Here is a 23692-nt window from a genome sequence, read left to right as displayed (position 1 = left end):
TGGCACCTCTGCCACAGCCAACCCTTGGATCCTAGGAGAGTTCAAATCTTGGGGCTGGCAAAAAAAAAAAGGAGAAGCATAAAACTGAGAAGTTCAAGAAGATGGTTTTATTTTTTTTCCTTTGTATTGTGACCATCCTGGATGTAAATGACAAGGCAAAGAAAGAGTACATGACCTTGCATTGCTGAGGTTTGACGGACTATTAAGGAAACCATAGCCGAAACTGGCAACTTAGGTGTGGAGGTTGAATCCTGGGATTGCCAATAATGAATGTCAGAGATTCTAAGAAACCCATTCTCAAGTACATCCATACAAATGGAATGTTATAAAAGTAACAACTATATAAGTAGTTAGTGTTTGATTATATTATAAAATTATACACAACATTTATACTACTATGACTAATTTTCAATTAATATTTTATTATGTATGCAATCATGATACTTAAAAAGGGAAGGCATAATTTAATTGCCAATAACTGGTAGTAATATCATATATGCATTTTCATAGTATACAGACATCTCTCTCTTGTTTCATGCATCTACATCTCTCTGTCTATCTATCTATCTATCTATCTATCTATCTATCTATCTATCTATCTATCTATCTATCTATCTATCTATCTATCCATCTATCTATCTATCTATCTATCTACAAATCTACACATTTATCTGTTTATTCACTTGTCACTACTGGGGCTCAGTATTAGAGTGCTCACCTAATACGTATAAAGCCCTGGGTTCGATTCCTCACTGCCACATGCACAGAAAAATCCAGAAGTCATGCTGTTGCTCAATCAGCTGAGCACGAGCTTTGAGCATAAAAGCTTGGGGACTGTGTTACTCAAGACCCAGGAATGGCACCAAAAAAAGAATGTTCTGACTGCAACTATATAAGGATAGGACTGCAAATACTTCATCACAGAGCAAGCCAGGAGTCTGGTGCTGACAGCTTCCATCTACCCTGACTTAGCCAGAGGTAAACTGCTGCAACTCAGCACCACAAAACCAGATGCTGCTGGATCACTCACCCCATCATCCAAGATCCTTGGGAACTGAAATCTGACACAGGTGGGTTAAAAAACCCAGTGCTGGCAGGAAATCTGTGAAACTCTGGGCTGTGGCTCAAAGTGGTAAAGCTCTAGCCATGAGCAAAAGATCTTATGACAGCATCCCTAATCTTTCAGTGCAATCCCCATGGCTGACTCTACCTACCCAATAAAACCCACCCCTCTAAATCATTAGATGTGAACTTTGTGTGGTTTGTGATGTGTTTCTGAAAGAATGGTGATACTGATGAAAGCACCCTAATTCTAATGACAGTATGTGGGATATAGCTATGTGATGAGTGCTTCATGAGGTGTTGTGTGCTAAGTCCTTCACGGGGTACATTTTTTCATCTGGTCCTTGTAAGAGCTTCACAAGTCAGATGATTGTGCAGATGAGAAACTTGAGGCTCAGATATCCCCATGACAGGGCCAAAAAGATGTATGTACCTAACTCTAGTGAGTTTTCTCCTGCAGACAATTGTTTTGGTTTATTTTTATCAGTCATGGACCTTGAACTAAGGGCCTAGCCACTGACCCTTCCCTGTTGGACTCATGGCTAGCATCCTATAATGTGGAGCCAAGGACCCCCTTGCAGCAGAGCATTACAGTCTAGGTGTCTGTAGCTGAGGTGTGTCATCCTGCCTAGTCAGCAAGCTGAGATGTAACAATCTCGGTTCTAAATTATCCCAGACACAAAAGTTCCCATGAGACTATTATCTCCTATTCACTACATAGAAACTTGAAGTGGAAGCTGGGCTCCGTCGACTCACGCCTGTCTTCCTAGCTACTCAGGAGCCTGAGAGCTGAGGATCACAGCCCGAAGCCAGGCTGGGCAGCAAAATCCTTGAGAGGCTTCTTTCCAGTGACCTACCAAAAATCTGCAGGTATGCTGTAGCTCAAGTGGTAGAGTGCTTGGCTTTAGATGAAGAGTTCAAGGACAGCACCTAGGACTAGACTTCAACTCCTCCAATTTCCAAGAAAAGAAAGAAAGAAACCTGAAGTGGAGTGCTGGGAATGTGTCTGAGGGGTAGAGTGCTTTGGATGTATGAATCCCTGGGTTTGATTCCTTAGTACCACATCACTAGAAAAAAGCATGAAGTGGCTGTGTGGCTCAAGTGGTAGAGTGCTATCTTTGTACAGGAGAAACTCAGATACAGTGCTCAGGTCCTGAGTTCAAGCTCCAGGACAAGTGTATGCACACACACACACACACACACACACACACACACACACACACACACACACACACCACAGACACCAGAAGTGAAGCTGTGACACCAAATGGTAAAGCACTGAGCTTCTCTTCTGATCTCATGGTCAGCACGAAGGCCCTTTGTTCAACCCCAAACCTAACCACCCAGGACCCCACTAGGAGAGGTCAAAGGTTTCTAAACCAGATGAGCTTCACCAGCCCTAAATGACAGGAAGCATTGTGATATTACACATGTGCTTAGATTTAGCAAACTTCCAGAAACCTAGGAAGGCACCATTGCCAATATTGAATCATTGTATTAGGTTCAGCTCCCTTGTTGTCTGCCAGAAGGACCATTGAATTAATTGTAGCAGTTTATTTCAACACTGGAACATTGTCTAAAATAGACAGGATGAGTGCAGAGAACTTGGCCTGCCACAGAATGTGGCACAAATGAAGGCTCTCTGTCCAAACAGAGCACTGGGGAGAGAGATAGCTTGGGGTACAAAGAGGTCTTTTTTCTCTTGGTCTTCAGAGCTTGCCCAACTCATCCTCACTAATTGCCCCAGATGAATTGATTGTTACACAACTGTACAGGAATAAAGCTTTTTGTGTGCCTGTTCCAACAATGAGGCAGAGTTCCTCCAGCAGCTTGGGGTGCGGAGAAAACCTCAGGCTATTCTGGAAACAGTGAGGGGAGCCCCGGAACATGCACTGTCTTGAAAACACTGTCTGTGATATGAAATCATTCTATTCAAAGCAAATTTCCTATCTGAGTGCCTTTCATCATAGGGACTTTGGACCTTCACTGATAGAAATGCATGCATACATACATGGGGAGACCTGGAGTTACTTGTTTTTTGTTTGTTTGTTTGGCATGTCTGGGGGTTGTATCATGAGCCCAGGCACTGTCCTTGAGCTTCTTTTGCTCAAGGGTAGCACTCCTTCCTTGAGCCACAGCCCCATTCATGGCGAATTTTTATTCCTGTGATCCCTCAGAAATAAGAGTGCTGTGGACTTTCCTTTCCCAGCTGAATTCAAACAGGCATTCTCTACCTCTCAGACTCCTGAAGAGCTAGGATTATAGGCAGGAGCCTCTGACACCTGACTTTCTTTTCTCCTTGTTCTTTTTATTCAATGTGACAAACTGAAATCTTCACAGTGTCATTCTAATGGTTTGCATTTCAAAGTAAACTACAGAGGCCTAGAGTTGAATACCAGGACTGCCACCTACAAATGGAAGGAGATCTGGAGAAAATCTTTCCTATTCATGTGAATGCTTATTGGAATGTAATAAAAGTAACAATTAACTTTGCAGCTGGTTCATGATTTTCTTATAGAATGCCACAAAAAATGTGGTGGATTATGTCTTCCATTCTAGCAACATGGTATGATTCTCCCAATTAAAGAATACTGACTACTTTTACATTAATGCTTTAATAAGTATTCAACCATGATACTTCATTAAATGGAGGCATAATTTAATAATAATTCATAATATATATAATTTAATATCCTCACATTCTCTCTCATATATATTGCAAACTATACATCTATCTATCTAACTATGTCTATATCTATCAATCATTACTATGGCTTGTTCCCAGGTCCTCAGAACTGGCTGGCAGCTCAGTTTGCCAAAGCCTTTTGTTCTACAACTGACCCTTTCATGAATTGGGCATTGTGGCCTGTGAATTCAAATCCCAGCATGGCCAAAATTTTATATGTGAAGCCGGGCACTGGTGGCTCACGCCTGTAATCCTAGCTACTCAGGAGGCTGAGATCTGAGGATCACGGTTCAAAGCCAGCCCGGGCAGGAGAGACCGTGAGACTCCTATCTCCAATAAACCAACAGAAAACCGGAAGTGGTGCTGTAGCTCAAGTGGTAGAGCGCTTGCCTTGAGCTGAAGAGCTGAGGGACAGCACCCAGGCCCAGAGTTCAAGCCCCACGACCGACAAAAAAAAAATTATATGTGGAGTTAGAAGCCAATTTTGAGACATTTTTTTCCTTCTCTGTGAAAGTCCTGGGTCTCAGTAAGATGTATAATCTATATGCAAATAGATCCATGTGATAAGATGTAATAAATGAAATAGATGCTATATATGAAATAGTACTAAATAAAATTAAAGAATATAAGGGTAATAAATGTCATAAGGATTAAACCCATGTATGTAAATAAATCTCATATACAGTGCTGGAGCTTGAATTTGGGCCCTAGGAACTTGGCTGAAAATCTTTTCTTCAATGATGGTGAGCTTCTTCTCCCTCACAGTGCCACAGAGTTACCCAGACCCTGAGTTCAAATCCCAGGCCTGTCAGAAAAATGGTGCAATTTCCAAGCCAGGGCCTTAGTTTTATTTTGGCAATGCCTGGGGATTGACCTCAGCTCATGGCAACTCTGTCTCAGCTTCGATCTTCCTAGGCTGGAGTGCAGCCTCAGGACCCACAGTCCATCCTGAGAACCTAGGACCCAAGTTCAAACCTTGGGACTGGCAAAAAAAAAAAAAGGAGAAGTGCTGGGAAGGTGGCTCAGTGATAGACGGCTTGTCTTGCATACATAAGGCCCTGGATTTGATTCCTCAGCCCCACATAAGCAGAAAAAAAGGGAAGTAGTGCTATGGCTCAAATGGTAGAGCGATAACCTTGAGTTGAAGAGTTGAGGGACAGCATCCAGACCCATAGTTCTGGCTGCAAAACTGAAAAAAAAAAAGAAAAAAGAGAGGGAAAAAAAGGAGAAGGATAAAACTGGGAAGTCCCAGAAGGCAGTTTTACTTTGTTTTGTCCTTTGCATTGCAACCATCCTGGTTCTAAATGACAGGGCCAGGAAAGTGTACATTACCTTGCACTGCTAAAGTTTAGTGGGCTATCAGGGAAGGCACAGCCAAAATCAGCAACCTAGGCCCAGTGTGCGAATCCCAGGACTGGCACCTATGAATGGCAGTAGATTCTAAGAAACACATTCTGATATATATCCATACGAATGGAATGTTGCAAAGTAATAATTACATTAGTAGTGTATGATTATATTATAAAATTATACACAATAATTATAGTACATTGACTAATTTTCAATTAATATTTTGTTATACATTCAACCATAATACTTAAGAAAAGGAAGGAATAATTTATTGATAATTGGTAGTAATATAGTATATATAATTAACTAATATACAAACATTTCTGTCTTGTTTTATACATATATATATATATATATATACTTCTATATGTATATATGTGTGTGTATTTGTGTGTGTGTGTGTGTGTGTGTGTGTAACAATCTACATATCTATTTCTACACTTGTCATTCCTGAGGCTCAGTGGTAGAGTGCTCGCCTAGTATGTATGAAGCCCTGGGTTCGATTCCACACTATCACATGCACAGAATATGCTGGAAGTACTGCTGTCACTCAAGCAGTGGTGCACTGGTGTTGAGCATGAAAGCTTAAGGACTGTGTCTAGGCCTTTATTCAAGCCCCAGGACTGACACCAAAAAAAAATTAGAATGTTCTGACTGCAAGTGTAGAAGGGCAGGATTTCAAATATCTCATCACAGAGCAAGGTAGGGGTCTGAAGCTGATGGCTGCCATCTAACCTGACTTAGCCAGAGGTCAACCATGGAACCAGATGCTGCTGGCTCACCCCTTGCTGCTCGGAAGATGAGATCAGACACTGGTGGGTTGAAAACAGCCCTGGCAGGAAGTCTGGGAGACTCTGAGCTGTGCCTCAAGGTGGTAGAGCTCCAGCCTTGGGGAAAATAGCTTAGGACAGTACCTCCAACCTATGAGTGCAATCCCCGAGGCTGATGACCCTCCCCACAAAAACCTACCCCTCTAAACCGTTAGATATAAACTTGTGTGGTTTGTGACGTGTATCTGAAAGAGTGGTGATACTGATTAAAGCACCCTAAATCTAATGACAATTTATGCAATACAGCTATATGATGAGTCCTTCCTGGGGTGCTGGGTGCTGTGTCCTTCACGTGGTGCTGGGTCATTCATAGGGTACTGTGTCCTGAGTCCTTCACAGGGTGCTATGTGCTGAGTCCTTCATGAGTTGTTTACTTTCATCTGGTCCTTATAAGAGCTACACAAGTAAGATGATTGTGCAGATGATAAAGTTGAGGCTCAGATATGTCCCCAAGACAGGGCCAAATTTATGGATATACTGAGCTCTAGTGACTTGTCTCCTGCAGACAATTGTTTTGGTTTAGTTTTCTTCATTATGAACTTTGAACTCAGAGCCTAGGTACTGAATTTCTACTTGGGCTCATGACTAACGTTCTACAATGCAGAGCCAAGAACCCCCTTGAAGAAAATTGTCATGGCTTAGGTGTATTTAGCTGAGGTCTATCATCCTGCTTGCTCAGGAAGTAGAAGATCTCAGTTCAAAGCTATCTCAGATCATGGTCCAAAGCCAGCCTGGGCAGGAAATTCCTTGAGATGGTTATCTCCAATAAACCACCAGAAAGCCTGAAGGGGCACTGTAGCTCAGGTGGAAGAGCACTAGACTTAAGCTGAAGAGATCAGGGATAGCACCCAGACCCAGATTTCAACTCCTCCAACTTACAAGAAAAGAAAGAAAGAAATCTGAAGTGGAGTGCTGGCAATTTTTCTTAGGGGTAGACTGCTTTGTATGTGTGAAACCCTGGATTTGAATCCTCAGTACCACATCCATAGAAAAGTTCCACGTCCCTGAAGTGGCACTGTGGCTCAAGTGGTAGAGTGCTGTCTTTGTACAGGAGAAACTGAGGTACAGTGATAAGGTCCTGAGTTCAAGCACCGTTGCCAAAAATGAATAATTTCATTAGGTTCAGCTCCTTAATTGTCTGCCAGAAGGACCCTTGAATTAATGGTAGTAGTTTGTTTCAAAACAGAAACATAGTCTTACAAAGACAGGATGAGTGTAGGGAACTTGGCCTGCCATGGGAGGTGGCACAAATGAAGGCTTCCTGTCAAAAGAGAGCACTGGGGAGAGAGATAGCTTGGCGTACAAAGAGGCCTTTTTCTCCTGATCTTCAGAGCCTGCCCACACTCACCCTCACTAAATGACCCAGATGAATTATTTGTTACACAGCTCTATAGGAATGAGGCTTCTTGTCTGCCTGTTCTACAAATGAGGCAGACTTCCTCCAGCAGCCTGGGGTATGAAGAACCCTCATGCTACCCTGGGAACAGTGAGGGTAACCCCAGAACATGCACTGTCTTGAAAGCACTCTCTGTGCTATGAAATCATTCTATTCAAAGCAAATTTCCTAGCTGGGTGCCTTTCTTCATAAAAACTCTGGATGTTCACTGATAGAAATACATTGCATACATACACAGACACAGGGAATTAATGGCTCTTTTTTTGTGGCAGGTTCTGAGGCTTGAACTGTGAGCTTAGACATTTTCCCTGAGCTCCATTTGCTCAACTAACCATTTTATTGTGTCTTAAACCATGATTACCATAGGCTGGGGTACAGCTTTTACACTCACAAATGATCCAGGGATCCTAGGACCCAAGCTCAACTCCCAGCACTGGCAAAAGTACATCAAACCAACAAAAATGGAGGAGGAGAAAAACAGGAAGTTTTACACAACAGTTTTACCTTTGTTTCCTTAGTACTGTGATCCTCGTGGGTCTCAATGACTCAGCTTGAAAATTTACGTGAGCTTGCATGGATGAAGGCTGGGGGCTGTAAGTGAAGTATGAGTCCAACCCAGATACCTAGGCCCTGAGTTCGATCCTAATACTGCCACTTATACACGGCTGAAGATCCTAGGAAACTCGTTCCTATGTATAGGAACACTAATAGAATGTTTGAAATGTACTAACTGAATTACTAATTAGATAGTTATTCCAGTATAAGATTGTATGCAATAAATATAGGTCATTGATTAATTCTTTATTAAGTGTTCTACCGTGATTAATTAATGGAGGCACAATTTTAGACCAAATAAATGGTATTAATGGAATATATAAAAATAAGCTATAGACATCACTCTTTATACAGGGTTACACACTAGAATCTACATAAAAGTCTCTCTGTCTCTCTCTGTATATATTTATAGATGTATATACATATGTAAATACACACACATGTACACACACACACACACACACACACACACACACACACACACACACACTGCAATCTGAACATCTATCTGTTTATATATTGGCTATTCCTAGGGCTTGATCTCAGGTCCTCAAATTTGCCTACCAACTTCACTTGCATCAGACTGGTGTGCTAACATTTAACCATTCATGAAATGGACCTGCTAGGCCCTGAGTTCAAGTCACAGAACTGCCAAAAACTTAATCCTGTTGGAAAAGCCAATTGTCACACTTGTTTCCTTATCCATGAAAGCCCTGGGTCTCAGGATGATGTAGAATTCATATGCAAATATATGTCTTATGTAAAAAGCTGCAAAAAATGGTATATGTGTAATCATACTCACAAAAATACATAAGAAATAAAACACAAATAAAATGAATAACTACACTAATCACATTATGCAGTAAACGTGTATGTAAATATAAATAATGTATTTAAAATGTATATGCATATTATTCTTTAGAGTGTTAGGACTTGAATTCAGGCCCTAGGGACAGGCCTGCCTTTTGTCTTCCAGCACGGTGAACTTCCCCATCCCCCACAGTGCTGCAATTTACCCAGAGCCTGAGTTCAAATTCTAGGCCTGGTAGATAAATGGGCATGAATTCCAAGACAAGGAGCCTCATAATATTTTAAATATTTTTAATGTATCAATGTATGTACTTTATTTCTTTTTATTTTGTCAAGCACAGGGCTTGAACTCAGGTCGTGGGAATTCTGCCTCAGCTTTGATCACTCTAGGCTGGGGTGAAGCCCCTGGACCCACAGCTGAACCTGGGTTCCTGGGCCCCAAATATTGACAGGAAAAAATAAATTAATGCGACACAGAAAAAAAAAAACTGGCAACTTGCAGATGGCTGCCAGTTTTACATTTGTTTGGTTTGCAAGGTGACCATCCTGTGTCTGAATGACATGGCTGAAAAATGTTGATAACCTGGCATTGCTGAAGGCTGGCTGGCTACCCGGAAAGCCATAGGCCAACATGTCAACATAGGTCCTGTGTTAGAAGCCCCTTTCTGTCCCCTACAAATGGAGGGAAATCCTGAGTCTCGTTCCTATTCATAGGAATATTGATGGAAGATTATGAATGGCAAGGTGGATTTGGTTGTTTCTGAATACTACTGTACAATTAGACAGAGTGATTTTACGAGGCCAATGGATTTTTGACACATTCAAAGAATACTATTAATTACATGGACGCAATAGTTTCCAAACCGTGGTTGAATTAATTAATATTTCATTAAGGATGAAAACAATAATATTAATTACATGGAGGCATAATAAATACCCAAGAATTGGTAGAAATGTAGTCTATATAACTAAAGAATGTATAGACATCTCTGGCACTCTATAAATATCTGTATTTATTTGTGTACTGCCATCTTCATGTCAATCTGTTCTTATTTTGTCAATGCCTAGGGCTCGATCTCAGGTGCTGGAAATGCTTGTCAGCTACATATGCCCCAGGCTGGTGTGTTGACACTCACCCATTCATGAATTGGGTCTTGTAGACTGTGAATTCAGTTGCCAGCACTCACAAAAGTTGAATCGTGGATTAAGGAGCCCATGGTGACTCATTTTTTTCCTTTTCTGTGAAAGTCCTGGGTGGCAGGTGTGAAGTTTCATATATAGGCAAATCTATATCCTATGTAATAAATGTAATAAATATTTCATGTGTGGTAACAGTCAATAAAATAAATGGTAAATAAATGAATAAAACAAAAATAAAATGAATAATCATACTAAGCTCCACATGGGGTCAACATCTGGAGCTCGATTTCAGGGCTTAGGAAAGGCCTGGCAGATGAATTGGCTAGAGGCTGCTGTGCTGACAGTCACTCATTCATGAATTGAACCTTCTAGGCCCTGAGTTTAGATCCCAGCACTACCAAAAATGTAATTGTGGAGTGAGAAGCCAAGCGTGACACATGTTTTCTTTTTCTTTGAAAGTACTCGGTTATATGTAGGATGTATAATTCAGATGCAAATTTATAAGCTATGTAATAGGATGTCATAAATGAAAAAAATGTCATAAGTGGAAGAATTGTCACTACAATAAATGAAAAAAAGATTGAATTAGTAGTGAATCATTCTAGGATAAAATAGACACAATAATTACAGGATATGCATTAAATTTAATATTTTATTAAGCATTAACAGAATAAAAATTGCACAGAAACATAAATATCTAATTATTAGTAATAACAGCTGATGCACAATTTAATAATATATAGACATCTGTCTCATTCTATAAAATATGTGATTATATGTATGGATGTATGTACATATGTGATAAACAATAATAGGATATTGAGTAATATTAATTAATGTTTTATTAATTGTTTACTGGGACACATCATTAAATGGAGACATAATTTAATACCTAATAATTGGTAGTAATTAACAATATAAATTAATATATAAATTAATAATATACAGACATCTTTTTGTGTATATAATATTTATATACAGCAATGTCTATCTATGCCTCATTCACTCCTGGGGCCTGGTGGTTGAGTGATCGCCTACTAAGCACGAAGCACTGGGTTCGATTCCTCAGTGTGACATAAACAGAAAACTCAGAAGTTCTGCTGCCACGCCTACTCCAGTGGAGTCTGCTTAGCATGGAACACCTGCTATCAGATCTGAGAATTGGGCCTCACAGAAGCCTACCTCTGAGAATGGGACTTCATAGAAGTCTACCTCAGATAATGGGGCTTCAAAAGGCCTACCTCCTGGAAAGGCTGGCAAGCCCCTGGAAAGATATGTTCTGCTCCTGTTTTTCTTTTCTTCGCTGTAAAGGAGTGCCTATTAATCTTTTACTGTTCCTGCTGCTTGTTCTACTTTCTCATATTCAATGTTCCCTTATTCAGGGCTCTTTCTTGGAAGTGATGACGACCCCACCATCCGATGAGTGTCCTGAGAATATGACTAACTCACCAGAGTTAAGCGCTACACTGAAAGCCCCTCTTATGGAGGCTATTAGAAAGTCATAATTAAATATAAAAGTATTGGGGGTTTCATGACATCACTTCAGCAGAAGGAATTGTTTGTAAGAGATTTACAAGAAGCTGTAGGCACGGCTAGAGCAGAAACTGTATATGGCTATTGGAGACTTCCCTTTAATCCTGAAGCATATACAATAGACCCATATAGATATCTTGTAGATAAGAATGATGTAGAGGGATACTTAGACCAAAAGCTAAATAAGATTCCTAAAAGGTTGGTAGATGGAAGGTGGCAATGGCTTATCAGAGGAAAATGGTAGGATCCTCCATTATCTAGAGGACCCTAAAGACTTCCTCCAGATCCATCGCCTTTTACAGGTGTGTATGATAAGGATGGCAACCGCTGGGTAACTACTTAAGAAAAAAAACTTCCTATTACTCTCTTCCATTTACTGAGAGACTTGCTAGATCTAGGCCTCCTTGTTGCTTACTATCAAAGAAGAAACAAAAAAGATCTTATGAGACAGTTAAGGCCTCTATGGAGAAGAGTAAACGATTATGTGAAAGGGTTACGGAGAAGACACTATGAGCTGAATTTGATATATGGCCAGATTTAACTAAGTATACTGAATATCATGAGTTTTGGCCACAAATTGGGGACCCTCTAAAAGAATGGCAAAGAAGCACAATTGCTTAGAAAAGATTTGAAATGCATAAAGTACAAAACTCAACAAAAGTAACAATAAAGTACTAGAGTTCATGCCTTTCTGTCCAGCACCTTGCCCATATGCTCTGGTTAATGGTTAATAGGTGATAAACATCTCGAAACCAATTGTATTTCTTAAAAATAGAGGAAAAGCCTATCATCATAGCTCGTCATACAAAAAACAAGATCAGGTGACCACCCAAGAACAAAGCCTTGCAGCAAGATTGTGTAACCTTTTGCCCTTTCTCATGGAGACCTTTATCTATAAAAGCTTGTTATCCTCTGCAATAAATCGCACTCAGCATTCACTCCTCTTGTGTGTGAGTTGTCTGTTTGCCATCTCCCCACCTCTTCCAGTTATCTCCACTAGGTGTCCTCCGACATCCCGAAAGAGCCAGTCCAGGGCATTCTGCTATCTTTCAATCAATTGAGTGCTAGCCTGGAGCACAAATGCTTAGGGACAGTGTCAAAGCCCTTACTCAAGCCCCAGGACTGATGCCACAAAAAGGTAGAATGTTCAACTGCAACTAGAGAAAGACAGGACCTCATCACAGAGAAAGCTAGTAGTCTGATGCTGACAGCTGCCACCTAACCTGACTTGGCCAGATGTAAACTGCTGCAACCCAGCTCCATGGGTTACCCCTGTCATCCTGGTTTACCCTGGCTTACCACCAACATCCCGGCTGCTCGGTAGCTTTAAAACTTGGCAAGAAGTCTGCTAGACTCTTTGAAATATGGCTTGAAGTGGTAGAGTTCTAACCTTGAGCAAATGGTATTAGAACAGTACCTCATGCTTTGAGTTCAAGCCCCATGGCTAACCCCCCCAACAACAAAAACAACACCCCACTAAACCATTAGAAGTGAACTTGTGTGGTTTGTGAAATGTTCCTCAAAGAATGGTGATACTGATGAGAGCACCCTAATTCTAATGGCAGCTTGTTGAATAGAGCTATGTGCTGATTCCTTCATAAGGTGCTCTGTGCTGAGTCCTGCACATGGTGCTATATGCTGAGTCCTTCACAAAGTGCAGTGTGCTCAGTCCTGCATTGGTTGCTGGGTGCTGAGTCTTTCACAGGATGCTGTGTGCTGAGTCATGCAAAGAGTGCCATGTGCTGTGTTCTTCACAGGGTGCATTCTTTCATCAGGTCCTTGTAAGAGCTCTACAATTGAGATGATTATGCAGACAATAATATTGAGGCTCATATATGTCCCCATGTCAGAGAAAAAATTATGTATTACTGAAAAGTAATGAGTTGTCTCTTCAATTTTTTGTTTTGTTTTTTTTCTCAGTCATGAACCTTGAACTAGGGGCGTGAGTGCTGCCCCTTACAACTTGGGCTAGCACTCCACCACGTGGAGCCAAGGACCCCCTTTTAGCAGAGTGCCACTTAGGGGTCGATAGCTGAGGTTATCATCCTGCCTTCTCAGGAAGCTGAGATCTGAGGAGCTGGGTTCCAAACTATCTCAGAAACAAAAGGTCCCATGAGACTATCATCTCCAATTCACCACTAAGTAACCTGAAGTTGAAGCTGGGTGCTTGTCGCTCATGCATGTCATACTAGCTACTCAGGAGGATGAGATCTGTGGATCATTGTTCAAAGCTAGCTTGAGCAGGAAAGTCCTTGAGACACTAAGCTCTGATGGACCACCAGAAAAACTGAAATGGCGCTTTGGCTCAAATGGTAGAGCACAAGACTTGAGCTGAAGAGTTCAGGGACAGCACCCAGACCCAGACTTCAACTCCTACAACAACAACAAAAAGACAGAAACAAACAAACAAACCTGAAGTAGAGGGCTGGGAATATGCCTTTGGAGTAGAGTTCTTTGCATATATAAAACCCTGGGTTTGATTTCTCAGGACCACATCACTAAAAAAATAGCCTGAAGTGGCTCTGGCTCACGTGGAAGAGGGATGGAAGAGGGCTATCCTTGTACAAGAGAAACTAGTTACAGTGCTCAGGTACAGAGCTCAGGTTCTGAATTCAACTTCCAGGAATGGAGTTTGAGCTAGAGCACATGTGCAAGCACACACACACACACACACACACACACACACACACACACACACAAACACAGACTAGAAGTGATGATGTTACACAAAATGGTAAAGCAGTGGGTTTCTTCACTGAGCTCATGGTCAGCACCCCAGCCCTGGGTTCAACCCCCAAACCTAGCCACACAGGGACCAACTAGGAGAGGTCAAAAGTTTCAAAACCTGATGAGATTCACCAGCCCTAGATGACAGGAAGCTTTGTGATATCAGATATGTGCTTAGATTTTCCAAGCTTCTGGAAACCTAAGAGAGGCATCATAGGCCCATCATCGCTCTCAATGAATCATTTCATGAGGTTCAGTGCCCTGTTTGTCTGCCAGAATGTATCCTGAATTATATTGAGCACTGTATCTGAATACTGGAATATAGTCTCCAAAGGCAGGATAAGTGCACAGGACTTGGCCTGCCACGGGAGGTGGCACAAATGAAGACTTCCTGTCAAACCAGAGCATTGGGGAGAGAGATAGTTTGGGGTACAAAGAGACCTTTTTCTCCTGACTTTGGAGCGTGCCCAAAATCATTCTCACTATCTGACCTGGATAAAGTTGTTTGTTACACAGCTGTACAGGAGTGAGTCTTTTGTCTGCCTGTCCAGACAATGAGAGAGACTTCTTTCAGAAGGCCTGGGATGAAGAGAAATCCTCAGGCTACACTGAGAACAGTGAAGTGAGCCTTGGAACATGCACTTTCATGAAAGCAGTCTCTGTTATGAAATCATTTTCTTGAATACAAATTTCCTAGCTTGGTGATGTTCATCATAGCTACTCTGGAACTTCACCTATAGGAATACATCCATACATACCCAAAGACATGGAAGTACAGGCTCTTTTTGAGGTGGCATTTCCGAGGTTTAACTATGAGCCGAGGCATTGTCCCTGAGCTCCTTTGGCTCAAGGGTAGTGCATTAACCTTGAATTACAGCCCCACTTCTGGGTTTTTCTGTGATATCTTAGAAATAACAGTGTCATGGACTTTCCTGTGCTGGCTGGATTCAAACTCAGATTCTCTACATCTCAGCTGCTGAAGAGCTGGTGTTAAAGTGAGAAGCCGCTGGCACGTTCTTTCTTTTCTTCTTCATTTTTTAATCTGGACAATCTGACTTCTTAACAGGGTCATTAAAATGGCTTGAATTTATAAGTTAACTACCCAATATTCTTTATAGCTGCTATCACTGAGAAGGATTTTCTCTCCTCATCTTCTCCTCTGGTCACAGGTTTGAAGCCAAAAGTGAGAAGTGAGTGTCACAGGATTTGGCAGCAAATGTCCACAGGACATGTCAGCCCTGTCACTTAGCATTGAGCTGCAGTGAATTTACTGTCTCAGGATGAGAGGACCGAAAGCTGGAGCAATCCTCATTGCTCCTTTTGCCTATAAAATGATCTAATAATTATGAGTGTTGTGTGTCTCTAACCTTAAGAATCTAGAACACACTAGAAACATCTTCATGTATCTCTTTTTCTCGAGCGCCTCTTAAAATTTAGATTAAGGGCTTGTGTGGAGGGGCTACTCGGTGAATCCCTAAGGAAAGCCCCTTGAGGCCTCTTGGGAGATCGCCGTTCAAAGTCAGCCTGAGCAGGAAGTCTGTGAGACTCTTAACTCCAATAAACCACCAGAAAACCAGAAGTGGAGCAGTGGCCCAGAGGGTAGAGCTCCAGCTTTGAGAGAAAAAGCCGAGCAGGAGACAAAGGCTAGACCAGGCAGGAAAACCTGGGAGGCGCTTATGTCCAATTAATGACCAGATGTGTGGAAGTGTATCTGTGGTGGTGGTAAAGCCTCAGCCTTGTGAAAAACAGCTGAGGAATGCGTCTGGCCCTGAGTTCAAGCCCTGGGATGGCCGCAAAAAATTTTCAAAAAGAGAAGGCCAAGTTTATGTATCAGTGCCCGATGCAGTTTTGTGTGTATTTTACCTCTGTGAGTGCAAAAAGACCATATGCAATTCTTCTCCTTTTATTTACTGGATTATTTTTCAGATATGCTCCTTGCACATACCGCATCATTGTCTTCATTTCAGGCCCATAGCTTTTCTCTTCCAGGGTTCCAGGCCTGTGTCCTTATATGATGCACACTGAAGCGCTCAGCAGCCTTTATTTACATTTTATTATGGGACCAATGCAAGAATACTCACAAATCAGACAGGGGAAGAGAAGATCAGGTTTCATAGAAGTAACCAGTATTCAGAAAATTAAATTTGGGGACATAAAATGGGAGCATACTTATGTAAAAACTACCATAAGGAAAAGATGAGGACGCTGGGAATGTGGATTACTGAGAGAGTGCTTGCCTAGCATGCAAGAAGCCATGGGTACGATTCCTTGGGAGCACATACACAGAAAAAGCCAGAATCGGTGCTGTGGCTCAAGTAGTAGAGTGCTATAGACAGTGTCCTGGCCTTTATTTCAACCCAAGAACTGGCAAAGAGATATCTAGATAGGTAGTAGTTAGATAGATATAGGCACATACATACATACACAAATACATAGATCCATAGATAGATTCAATAGATAGATAGAAAAATGATAGATGAATCTGGTTTTGGATGTCAGGAGGAAAGAATGGAACAATTCCCAGTCATGAGGCCTTCTGCAGTGTGCCAGGACACCAGCATTGTCTTCACAAAACCACAGGGCAGGAAGACTGTCTCTTTTCCACTTCTCAGGCAGCCAAAGGCCCCAGAGTCAAACAGGCAGACCTAGGTTCTAACTCAGGGATTGGAGATTTGCATTAATGATGTGGAGAATGAAGGAAGGAGAAAGGACTGGCAGAGATAGAAGAAGGGCCTTCAAATCTGACAGATGGAGAGTGAAAAACCCACTCCTTAAGGCCAGAGGGCAGCGTTTTTCTACTCTGTTCCTCCCCTCCCACCCACTAAACTCGCTCTCTATTGGTAACCTAAAGGTAGGCTGAGGCTCCCTTCACCTGAGGGAGGAAGGTTAATTAGTCATTGTTTGAAGAGGCAGAGAAAAGCCTTAACCTAGTTTAACTCTAACAATTGTTTCAGGTTTCCCCCCATTGGTGGCTGTTCCTGGAATGAATGAAGTGATTTTGCAGCTCCCTTCCCTGATGAGTGTGTACATTCTGCCTCCTAATCCTGTAGGCCTACTCTCTGCATCTAGCTTGGCTTTGAAACTGTTTTCTGCCTTCAATTACAGTGTTACACTGCAGTTCTTCCTGCTAACATGGCTAGGGTTTGGGTCCTGAGAACTTCATTTAAACCCAGGATAGGTCAATAATGTTTCTTTCCTGCTTCTATAGCTCAAGAACTCTAAGAACATTTAGAGTACAAGTACTTCTCATCACGAAAGGAAACAAAGGAAGCTCTTGAACATCTGACCTTTCATAAGTGGAAATCTGAGTGTCATAGACATTTCTGCCATTGCTGGTTTCACCCTGTGATCCTGACACCTCAGTCTCCTGAGCTAGGGTGATGGGTCTGAACTACTGGTGTTCGGCTTGGTTCAGAATTGCAATGACATTGACAATACAAGTCAACTGCTTATCACAAAGGGTTTGGGGAATATATTAAGCCTTCCAACATTGGACCTTTCAGAAACCAGTAGGACACAAGGTTACAATGCTAGAGTCTGAGAGGCTGGGCATATGGATCTGCTACACTTGAGCCTGCAGCTCTAGTTCTATTCTGGTGTCCATCAGTGTTCATTTTCCAAAGAATGTTCTCATAATTAGCAAATAGGAAAATTTCTTTGATTAAGCCTCACTTTTTTCCAATTGTCTGTCTCGAACTCAAGCGTGGCACTGTCCCTGAACCCATCAGCTCAAGGCGAACACTATACCACTTGAGCCACAGCGCCACATTGGTTTTTTGGTGGTTCACTGGATATGAGTCTAATAGGCTTTCCTTGGCTAGGCTGTCTTTGAACAGTGGTCTTCAGCTCTCAGCCTCCTGAGAAGCTAGCGTTCCAGGTGTGAGCACTGGCATATGGCCTATTGTTTTTGACAGTCCTGGGACTTGATCTTAGGGCCTTGGAACTGTCTCTGAGCTTCTTATTCTCAAGGCTAGGCACTTGCCCCACACCACAGCTTCTGTTTTTTCTGAGTATGTGTCACTGAGTTTTAAAACCCTGGTATTCGTGCATGCTGAGCGAGCTCTTTACCACTTAGCCGCAATTCTAACCCCACCCTTACAATTGTATCCCTCACTTTTGTATCCTCAAGAAAAGGCATCTGACTATAAATCATCTAAAGAAATCCCAAGGGGGGCGGCAGAAACTTCAGCCACCATACCTGAACCACAGAGAGTCCGGGACGAAGGAGCCAGACGCAGCAGGTGAGCGGATTCTACTCAACACCAGCGAGAACCGACAAGAAGACATCTTCATCCTGCAGTGCGCAGACCAGAGACGACCCAGGAACCAAGACTCGGCATGAGTAGAAGCCTAACATCCTCACTCCTTCTCAGGGAGCAGAGGAGGGAAGGCCACCCCTCCCCCCCCCCCAGTAGCGGAGATCTCCATCTTGGATACCGACAAAGCTCGGCAGAGCTACTAGCTCCAACTCAGGCCTTGGAATAAATCTAGAGTCATCTAGCAGGTCACAAGATCTTAACTTGGCCTGCCAGACTCAGCTCCACCCAGGGAATAGTCACCCAGCTCAGGCGCCAGCCCCAGGAGTGGCTTTCTTCCCGGGGTAATCAGAGCCAGAGGCTGCCCCTCCCTTTAGCAGCCTCGACAATCAATTGAAATTCAGTAAACAGAAACCCTGCGAGTGGCTCCAGGCTGGGATCCATGAGTTTCTCACAAACCAGCCCCCAGGAAAAGCTACAGATTGCTGAAAGGACTCAACTCTACCCAGAACCTAGCCTCATTGCAGCATCTCCAAACTCCAGAAAAAAGCCATCTCCCTCTTTTGTGATACTCAAAGCAGATCTCCCTCCCATTAAACTAACCTGGGAGGAGGATCGCAGAGCATTTTTCTGCCTGTTCAAAGAAACTGACTTAAGTAACCAACCAAGCAACAGGAACACAAGCAGACCAGAGACTCCAACAAGAGGCTGGTTATGGACACAAGGGAGACACAGGATTTTTCCCACCCCTCCCAAAAAAAATCAAAGAACTTTTTTTGTACCTTTTATAATTTTTTTTTCGAAATAATTTTTTTAATCTTTAATTTTTACCTTTATAAAAACATTGTTTTTTAGTAATTTTTTTTCCTCTTAAAATTTTATTTTAGGGGTATAAGTGTGTGTGCGTTTTCCTTTCTTTTTTTGTTTTTGTTTTTGTTTTGTTTTGTTTTTTGTTTAGGTCTACTCAACTTCTCATTTTTTTCTTACTTTCTTATCCTTTTCACCTTTTCTTCTCTTTCGTTCTTCTTTATGTGACTTAATTGCTGCTCTGTACATACTCCGATAAACCCATAGTTGATTATTAGACCTTATCCCCCATTGTGTACACATTTAATCCACAAATTTATTACTCAATTCAAAACCTCTTAGACTTAAATTCCTTAATAGCAGTATTACCTCTTTATATCTTTAAAATATTTTAAGTACTTTTATTTTTAAATTTTTCACATCTCCTTTATATCCCTGCCCTTCTCTCATTATATTCATGTTCTTCTCTGAAGAGTTTGTTTTTGATTCTGTAAAATATATCTAATTTTTACCTTTCTATTTTTTCTGGTCTCTTTTTGTTCCCTTTCTCTTCTTTTCTTTCTCCCTCTCTACTTTCATCCTATCCAACCTATTTCCTGCTTTGAGATTAGGACTTAGTTAACTCTCCCTGTGCCTTCCCACATCACTCTACGCCTATTTTTTACGCACATTTCTTCCTAAACCTAATAATTTCTAGTTTACCAAATTCTTCTTTGCTGTTCGTAGCCCATTAATATAGACTTGTTTGATGCTGAATAGATGTATCTGTTGAACTAGAATGTACCTGCAGACTATTGACTGGGCAAACACAGACTTTGGTTAATGCTTGTCTAAAGATAGTGTTCTAGCACAAAACTGGTGTTAATTTCATCCCAAATGGGCAGAGTAAGTCAGAGAAACACAAGAAAAATGGCAAGTCCGGGTACTTCAACTCCCAGTCATGATACTCAGAGGACAGAACAGATAATGAATAATCCAGAGGAGATTTCCCAAATAGCTCTACAAACACTGCTGGCAAACATGATAAATGAAAAGAGTGAAAACATACAAAGGACTCTGTCTGAGCATGATAGGGAGAGAGAGGAGGAAATCCAAGAGTCTATACAGGAATATCATAAGCGTGAGGAAGCTACTCAAAAACTGATACAGGATTTGCATGAGCAGGTTGAGAATACTCAAGGAGAAAGGCAGGAATGGTGTGATCAGGCTGAGAACACTCAAAGAGAACAACAAGAATGGCATGAAGGGGAGGAGGCTAATCAAAGAGTAATACACGAATTGAGAGAGCAGGATCAGAATACACAAAGATCACTAAAGGTATTGATGGGATCCACTAACAAAGAGCTGAAGAAAGTCAGGGAGACCACAAAGGGAATGGTAATGGAAGCCAACAGAAGGAATGGGAGTCCAAGGAAACCATAACCAATCTGAGAATAAACACTGAACACCAAATTAAGGAAGTAAAGAAGTTCATACAAGATCTAATACAAAGCTTCAACAAAGAATTTGAAGCCATCAAACCTGACCAACTAGAAGGAAAAGAAATAAAAAAACAAAGTAGAACGTCTCAACAGCAGGTTAAACCATGCAGAAGATCGAAACTCGGAGACTGAAGATAGCCTAGATATTATAGAGAAAGAACATACAACCATCCAAGAGAAATCCAAGAAATATGAGAGATCTATCCAACACTTGGAAGACACCATCAGAAGGCCTAATGTAAGGATAATGGGTGTAGAGGAACACCGAGAAACAGAAGTTAATGGTCTAGAAAATTTGTTTAACAGGATCCTAGCAGAGAACTACTCAAACATGCAAAAAGATAGGCCTATTCAAATACAAGAAGCTTTTAGAACTCCAAATAGACCAGATCAGAATAGGACATCCCACCATCACATTATAAACCACACAGGATCAATTCACACCAAGGAAAAGATCCTTAAAGCTGTCAAGGAGAAAAGATTAATCACCTATAAATGGAAACCAATTAGAATCACCTCAGAGACAATCACTGCAGAGACAATCAAAGCAAGAAGAGCCTGGAATGATGTATGCCATGCCCTAAAAACAAACAACTATCAACCAAGAATACTGTACCCAGCTAAACTCTCCTTCATAACTGAAGGCCAAATAAAAACCTTCCATAGCAAAGAAAAAGTGAAACAATACATCTCCATCATACCAGCCCTACAAAAGATTCTTAAAGATGTCCTACACATAGAAAACCAACAAGACCACAATAAAGGAGAAGAAACTGCACCCAAGCTGAGAATCCAAGAACCATAGGAAGAACCCACTTTTCGCAGCCCCAAAGAAGGTGGATAACATGTCATGAACTACCAAATAACTCTCAGTCCTATCTCTTAACATTAACTGACTTAACTCTCCAATTAAGTGACATAGACTGTCTAGTTGGATTAAAAAACAAGATCCTTTTATCTGCTGCCTTCAGGAGTCACATCTTGCCAGTAAAAACACATTTTCAAGGTTAGAAGCAAACGGCCCCCATAAACAGGCAGGAGTTGCAATCCTAATATCAGATAAAATAGACTTCAAATTAAAATTCGTGAGAAGGGATAAAGAAGGTCGCTACATACTAAATAAGGGATCTCTCCTTCAGGAGGATATTACAATTCGAAATATCTATTCACCAAACAACGGAGCACCCAAATTTATCCAAGAAACAATACTTTCCTTCAAATCCCACATAGATCCAAAGACAATAATTTATTGTTGGGGATTTTAAAACACAACTCTACCCACTGGATAGATCAACTCGGCAAAAACTCAACAGAGAAACCGCAGTTCTAAACAACTGCATAGATCAACTAGATTTAACAGACATCTACCGAATATTTCACCCAGAAGCATGAGAATACAGGTTTTCCTCAGCAGCACTTGGAACATTTTCTAAAATAGCCCACATTTTAGGCCACAAACCAAACTTTTCCAAATTCAGAAACATTGAAATAATACATTGCATTCTCTCAGACCACAAGGGAATAAAATTAGAACTCAATACCAAAAGCCACCAATGAAAGTCTGGTAACGCATGGAGGCTGAACAACACACTGCTGAATCACAAGTGGGTCATGGATGAGATTAGAAAGGAAATTCAAATGTTCATGCTATTCAACAAAAATGAGCACACAAATTACCAGCTCCTCTGGGACACAGAAAAGGCAGTACTCAGAAGCAAGTTTATAGCTCTCAGTTCCTATATCAACAAATTGGAGAGATCTGAAACCAACAATTTAATGACACATCTACACCTCCTTGAAAAAGAGAAGCAAGATAAACCCCAATCCAGTAGACGTAAAGAAATAATTAAAATTAAATCAGAATTAAATAAATTAGGATCCAAAAAAACTATAGAAAGAATCAACAAAACAAAGAGTTGGTTCTTTGAAAAAATTAACAAAATTGATAAGCCCTTAACAAAACTTATCAGACAAAGAAGAGATCACACCCAAATAAATAAACTCAGAGATGAAAATGGAAACATTACCACGGAAACAACCAAGATTCACAACATTTTAAGGGAATGCTTCTCAAACCTTTATGCTAATAAGTTTGAGAACTTGGCAGAAATGGACCTTTTCTTAGCAAATATTGACATGCCAAAACTAAACCAAGATGAGTTAAACCAGCTTAACAGGCCCATATCAAGCATTGAAACAGCTATAAGAGACCTACCAGCTAAGAAAAGTCCAGGACCAGATGGTTTTACAGCGGAATTCTACAAGGCCTTCAAAGCAGAGCTCACAACAATACTCCTCCAACTCTTCAATGAAAGTGAAAGAGAACGTTCACTATCAAACACATTCTATGAAGCCATCATAACCCTCATCCCAAAACCAGGTAGGGACTCATCAAAGAAAGAGAACTATAGACCCATTTCTTTGATGAACATTGATGCAAACTTCTCAACAAAATTTTGGCGAATCGACTTCAACAATTCATCCAAAAAATCATACACCACGATCAAACAGGATTCATTTCAGCGATGCAAAGGTGGCTCAATATGCGCAAATCAATCAATATTATTCATCACATCAACAGGAGCAAGTATAAGAACCACATGGTTGGGGCTGGGAAGGTGGCTCAGTGGTAGAGCGCTTGCCTTGCATGCCTGAGGCCCTGGGTTCGATTCCCAGCAACACATAAGCAAAAAGAAAAAAGCCAGAAGTGGTGCTGTGGTTCAAGTGGTGGAGGACTAGCCTTGAGCTGAAGAGCTGAGGGACAGCGCCCAGGCCCCAAGTTCAGGCCCCACGACCGGACCCCAAAAAAAAAAAAAAAAGAACCACATGGTTATCTCAATAGATGCAGAAAAAGCATTTAACAAGATCCAACACCCCTTTATGATGAAGATTTTGGAAAAATTAGGAATCCATGGAACATTCCTCAATACAATAAAGGCTGTATATGAGAACCCTACACCCAGCATTATACTTAATGTTGAAAACCTAAAGCCATTTCCTCTTAACTCAGGAACAAGACAAGGATGTCCACTCTCTCCACTTCTCTTCAACTTAGTATT

Source organism: Dipodomys spectabilis, unplaced genomic scaffold, assembly GCF_019054845.1.
Source record: "Dipodomys spectabilis isolate Male_0828 unplaced genomic scaffold, ASM1905484v1 ptg000404l, whole genome shotgun sequence".
Classification (NCBI taxonomy): domain Eukaryota; kingdom Metazoa; phylum Chordata; class Mammalia; order Rodentia; family Heteromyidae; genus Dipodomys; species Dipodomys spectabilis.
This window is presented reverse-complemented; position numbering follows the sequence as displayed.